This window comes from Elephantulus edwardii, unplaced genomic scaffold (assembly GCF_000299155.1).
Source record: "Elephantulus edwardii isolate Elephantulus edwardi_28Jun2011 unplaced genomic scaffold, EleEdw1.0 scaffold00129, whole genome shotgun sequence".
Taxonomy (NCBI): Eukaryota; Metazoa; Chordata; class Mammalia; order Macroscelidea; family Macroscelididae; genus Elephantulus; species Elephantulus edwardii.
Genome location: NW_006399879.1, coordinates 5,347,580 through 5,353,546, shown reverse-complemented (window position 1 = coordinate 5,353,546; position 5,967 = coordinate 5,347,580). Strand labels below are relative to the sequence as shown.

Here is a 5,967-nt window from a genome sequence, read left to right as displayed (position 1 = left end):
TGCAGTGGAGGGGGGCCCTGTGTATGGGTCTGGCCGTAGAGGGAAGGACTCAATGGATGAGACTCTGGAGGAGTGGGGCCCACTGACAGGGCGGGGAAGGTGAACAGGTGGTGTGAGGGGTGGGACCTGTGGGTGTGAGTGGGCGGAGCCTGCTGAGACCACGCCCTCTAGAGACTCAGCGCTCCCTGGCTGACCTGCAGAAGGGTCAGGCCTCCAGGGCAGGCAGGGGCACTGCCCATGGGGCAAGGCCAGTGGGGCAGCATGTCCCGTCGGTCACCTCCTTGTCTCCTTGCAGAGGTCAGACCCGCAGCTGCTCGCCCAGTTCTACTATGCGGATGAGGAGCTGAACCAGGTGGCGGCCGAGCTGGACAGCCTGGACGGGCGGAAGGACCCGCAGAGGTGCACGCTGCTGGTCAGCCAGTTCCGCTCCTGCCAGGTGAGCTCTCCGGGCAGGTCCCCGGCCACAGCCCCTCCGTCCTGGGGTGTCAGCGTCACAGGGGCTGGGCCTGCCTCTCTCCTGGCTCCACAGGGGTGCACAGGGCTCATTGGACCAGCTTTGTGCAGAAGGAAATTACGAAGCGCATGCCCTCAGCTGCTTGTTCTCTGTCCACTGTATAGTGGACAAAGTGAATGGGCTGTCAGGACAGGATTGCAAATCTCTGACCTGAGGGCCAGCAATCTGAGTTCAAAGTATGGACAGGACTACACCCTGAGAACACTGGGAGATCCCTCGTGTCCTTTCTGGCTTCTGGTGGCTTCAAGTGTCCTTGGTTTATGTTGGCATCACTGTGATCTCTGCCTCTGTGGTCATCTGCCCGTCTCTTCCCTCTGTGTCTCTCTGCTGTATGCTGACACTGGTCACCTGGGAATAGGGCCCACCGGACTCCAGTCTGAGCTCATGTTCGCCTAACTGATAGCATCTTCAGAGCCCAATTTTACATGGGGTCACATTTACAAGGTAGAGATGACAGGTCTTTTGTTGTTCAGTGCTGCTGGTTCTGACTCCTGTGACCCTCTCACAGTGGCCGGAAGCCCTCTCTGTTCCTTCACCAATCTCAGAATCTCCGTGACACTTAACTCATGGTTGTGGTCGCAGTGCCCGTCTGTCTTCTGAGCGTCTTCCTGGTTTTCTCTGATTCACTACTTTTCTAATGATGTTTTCCCCAGGAGCTCGTCCTTTCTGATCATCTAAAATGTGTGAGGCCCAGTCTTAGCATCTTCTCCTCTAAGGGGTACCCTCACTGTCCGGCGTCCGCGAGGGAGGTATTTGCTGCCGGGCTGGTCGTGGGTATGTGGTATTCTTTATCAATGCCTTATTTGAAATTCATTAATTCTTCTTCCTTATTGATTGTCCAACTTCTGCCTCTGTAGGAGGTGACTGGAAATCCTGGGGACTGGTGGTCAGTCACACCCAAGGCCTCAAAGGGACATCTTTACTCTTTTAACACTTTAAAGAAGCATTTTGCAGACTCGCTGTGATGCAGTAAACAATTATAATGCTCCCTTGGGCATTGACTGCAGATCCAAATCAAGTGAAATCCTGACAACTTCACCCTTTGCCCTCTGTGTCATGCTGTTGCTTCCTGGTCCAGTTGTGAGAATTTTTCTTAATGTTGAGATGTAATCCATACTCTTTGTCTGCGTCAGTAGGCACGTCCAATCATTTTGCTCTCAGCAAACAAAGCTGTGTGTTGTGTCGTCTGCCTGTTGCCGGTCATATGTCTTCCTCTGGTCCTGATGCCGAGTTCTTCATAAAACCCAGCGCCTCTGATTATTCGACCAGCATGCAGGTCGAATTAGTATGGTGAAAGGCTACAGCCCTGGACATTCACCTTTTCTGATTTTAAATGGCATAGTATCCCCTTGTGTTGTGGTGCTCTGTGGGTGTTTTGTGGTGACACAGTAGTTAAAGAAGCTGACAGCTAGCTGAAAGGTGATTGGTTGAAACCACCAGCCTGTGCCACAGGAGAGCAGTGTGGGCGTCAGCTTCCACAGAGATCACCGCCTGGAAACCGAGCGAGGCAGGCCTCTGTCCTCTGGTGTTGTTGGGAGTTGAACTTGACCAGCAGGCAGCGGACTTGACACACATAATATACGTCAGTACTGAAACTTGAGGCTTGAATTTTCCTCCAGTTAATTCACCTTGAGAAAGGTGCAAAAACATGTTTTTCTTTTACTTTTCTAAGTCTCGGGTTTTGCACATATAGTTATGAAGCGTTCCTTTGTCTTCTCAAGCTGCCCTTTGGAGTCAGCTCTTTGACTTCCACTGTTCAGTGCCCTCTAGTTGGAACTGACCCATAGCTGACCCTCCAGAGGGTTTTAGATGCCGTAAATAACGCAGGGGGAAGTTGTCCATCTTTCTCCCACTCCGTTTGCTGTGTTGTTGTTATGTGCCGTGGAGTCACCTGTGACTCATAGCGACGTTGTGTAAATAGCTCTGAACTGCCCTGTCCTGAGTCAGTCTCACTGACTCCGACACATATCTCATTGCCCCAGTTACTGTATCAATCTGTCATCCAAGGTCTTCATCTCCTGTGCTGACCCTCCACCCTCCCAAGCATCAGGTCCTTCTCCAAGAACTGGTCCCTTTTGGCCATGTGCCCAAGGTATGTGAAATGGAGCTTCAAAATCCTAGCCTCCAGGAGAAACTTGGTTTCGATCTCTCCAAGACAGACCTGTGTGCTTTGTTCTTGTTCTTAAGTGCTGTTGAGTTGCTTGTGGCTCAGCCACCATGTGTACAACAGCTCTGAACTCTGCTCTATCCTGAGCCAACCTCATTGTCTCTGACACACCTACCCCCATTACCCCAGTCACTAAGCTAGCCCTTTACATCCAGGGTCTTCCTCCCCTGTGCTGTCCCTGCACTCTCCCAAGCATGATGGCCCTCTCCAAGGGAATGGCCCATCCTTGCAACATGCCCAGCATATGTCAGACGAAACTTCAGAATCCTTGACTCCAAGGAGTATCCTGGTTTCACCCTCTCCTGGATGAACCTGTTTGTTCTCCTAACAGTTCATTCAATACTCTTCTCCAGCACCACAGCTCAAAGGCATCAATTCTCCTTCCGTTATCCCCAGCCATTGTCCCACTTTATGATGCACAGGAAGTAAGTACAAAGACCATTGCCTGGAGCAGGTGCACCTTAGTCTCCAGACTGACATAATTTCTCGTCAGTACTGTGGCGAGGTCCCTGACAGCGGACTTTCCCAATACAATTTGTCTTTTGATTTCCTGGCTGCTGGTATCAAGAATGTTGACTGTTGAGCCAAGCAAACTGATGCTGTTAACAATCTCAATCTCTTCACCATCTATCATGGTGCTGCTAATTGGCCCAGTGGTGAGAATCTTTGTCTTCTTGACATTGACCTGCTATTCATATTGAAGACTGTAGTCCTTGACCTTCTGCAGGAAGTGCCTCAGGTCCTCCTCAGTTCTGGCAAGCAGGGTTATGTCTTCTGCATAACGCAGGTTGTTAATGAGTCTTCCTCCAATCCTGATGCCACACTCCTCCTCATAGAGCCCAGCCTCCTCGTCTGTATTCAAGAACAAGTTTCAGTCTCTTCTGGCGTCCACTGGGTCTTTTCTTCCTCTGCAGCCTTTTTAATGACCCTTTGCTTTATTCATGTATAATATCATCATTAGCCCACAGACCATTTGGCCTTTGCCTGGTAATGTCAATGCATCAGCTCTGTTTTTGATGTGGGACAGCTTCATGGTGGGCAGATGGGGTCATGAGGCGGCGGGGGGGGGGTTGGCAGGCAGAATTTGGAGGGAGTGGGGTCCATGAGCAGCCAGCGCCACCTGGACCTGGACGCTGCCAGGAAAGTGGGGAGGCCCGACCTGCAGAGACTCACTCTATCCAGGCCCAGGGGGACCGCAGGGCATTCGGCAGCCGCGGCTGCTGACTCATCGCACCCAGCTTCTGCTGCATAATTCAGCCGGCCCGGGAGCCACGCTAAAAATACCTTCAGCCAAAGCGTTTTCTTCCCAGTTTACAAAGCGTTCCTCAGGCTTGAGCAGCTGTGTACCTTTCAAGTGACAATCACGGTGTTCCTCAAAGTGCTGGCCTGGCCTGAGCGTGGTCTCCCCGCAAGCCTGGCTGGGGCCTTGCCGCCCTCTGAGGAAGGGGCCAGACATAACCACCTGGTCGGATGTGGACAGACGGGCGCTACCAGTACAAGGGTCCTGCCTCACGTGACCACCAGGACGCTGAGCTCAGCCACCACCCCGCATTGGTCCAGACCTGGCCCAGCTCCCTGAGCCCAGAGGCAGCTCCCTAATACAGCTCTGAGGGCTCCACAGTGGGACATGTCCATGGTGTTGGGGTGTGTCCAGCCAGCTTGGAGCTCCACCTCCTTCTCGACTTTATAAGCCGTGAGCCCATGTCTGTTTAGGGGTGCAGACAGAATGTCGAGGCTCCCTCTCAGCTCAGCCTCTGGGGACTCAGGATGGGTCCCAGCTCCTGGCATTCCATGCTGGCTGAGTCTCGGGTGCCAGGCAGGGCACTCACTCATAGAGCTCCGAAGAGGTCACCTACCTGTTAGGGGTGCCCTTACAGAAAGACGGGTCTCCCGCGGGGAGAGGAAGCAGCAGGGGCCTCAGAGGTTCTCTGACCCAGGTCCCGTCTGTGGGAAAGGATGACGCAGAGGCAGCCGCTCAGGATGGTAACCCGTGGGGAGGGAGCGTCACACCCCCCGACCTGGGTACACCAGAAGGCAGGGTGGAATAGTGCAGTAAGCGTTCAGTTGTTTACTGAAAGATTGGTGGTTCGAATCCACCAGCCGCATGTTGGGAAAAGATGGGCAGTCTCTTCCCGTGAAGCCTTCCGCTGGGGCAACCCGGGAAGAGGTCCCGGTGAATGGAGCTGACTCAATGGTGATGGTTTTGGTTTCTAGTGAGGTTGGTGTTGGTGATCAAATGCCGCTTTACGTGAGTACAGAAAGGTGACAGGGCACCTGGTGGTGCAGTGGTTAATCTACTGGCTGCTGACCGGAGAGCAGGACGCCCCAGTGGCTCTGCAGGAAGAAGGCCACCCAACGAGGCGTCTCTACCCTGTGCCGTGGGGGTGCCGGGGGGCAGAATGTGGCACCAGCCGTGCAGATGACACGTGAGTGTGGGGTGTGGACAGAACCCTCGTCTGACCCACAACAGCAGAGTGTCCTGCCTTGTTTAGGGGCAGGAGGACAAGGTGTCTGAGTGTGGGGGACAGTGGAGATGAGAATGGACACCGGGTGGAGCTCAGTAGCCTTTTCTTAAGTGGACCGCTGATAGGCTTTTAGTGAGGGCGTGTCCCCTGAGAAGGTTCTGGAAGGCCTGTATGGCTAGTTTGTCCACGCCTTCCTTGACTCCTGTGCCTGAGGGACCCATGAACCTTGGGGATGCCAGCCCCTCCGGAGCACCCCATGCAGCGGTCACCACCTCCTAGGTGCTCGCTGCCCCTGGTTTGGTGCTGCCCCTCACTCAGAGCATAGGGTTGCTATGAGTCACAGGTGGCTTGATGGCAAATAACAACAACAGAATAAATAGTAGATTTTCTTTTCTTTTTTTAAATACTTTATTTTCATGAACATTTACAGAGATTTTAGATTTCCATTCATTCATTGTTGCACTTTTCTCCCTGCCCACCCCTCCTCATATATCACTTTTAAACTGTTCTCTCTTCTGTTTCAATGCAGTATACATAATTTATCCAGTTTTTCTCAGTCTTACCCCAACCCTGGTGTCAGTCCCATTCTACAACAGTGACACTATTTAGTATTTGTCCTTTTGTGACTGAGATACTTCACTCAGCGTAATGTCACCCATTTTGAATAATATTGCATGAGTTCCTTGTTTTTCAGTGAAGCATAGTATTCTATTGTGTGAATATACCACAGCTTCTCCATCCATTCGTTTGTTGATGGGCACTTAGGTTGTTTCCAACTCCTTGCTATTGTGAACAAAGCCGCTATAAACATGGGTGTGCAT

At 52.4% G+C, this 5,967-nt stretch overlaps 1 protein-coding gene across 2 annotated transcripts in view; it reads left to right on the top strand.

Annotated features, from left to right (window-relative positions):
- Positions 1 to 299: 299 nt before the first annotated feature.
- ZFYVE28 (zinc finger, FYVE domain containing 28) overlaps positions 300 to 5,967 on the top strand; it is a 75,921-nt gene continuing 70,253 nt past the window's right edge. Inside the window, exon 1 of one of the 2 annotated variants that reach the window (XM_006893607.1) lies at positions 300 to 436. The gene's annotated coding sequence lies outside the window, so the exon portion shown is untranslated. The remainder of the gene's footprint in view (positions 437 to 5,967) is intronic. The other variant, XM_006893608.1, reaches the window with a different exon arrangement.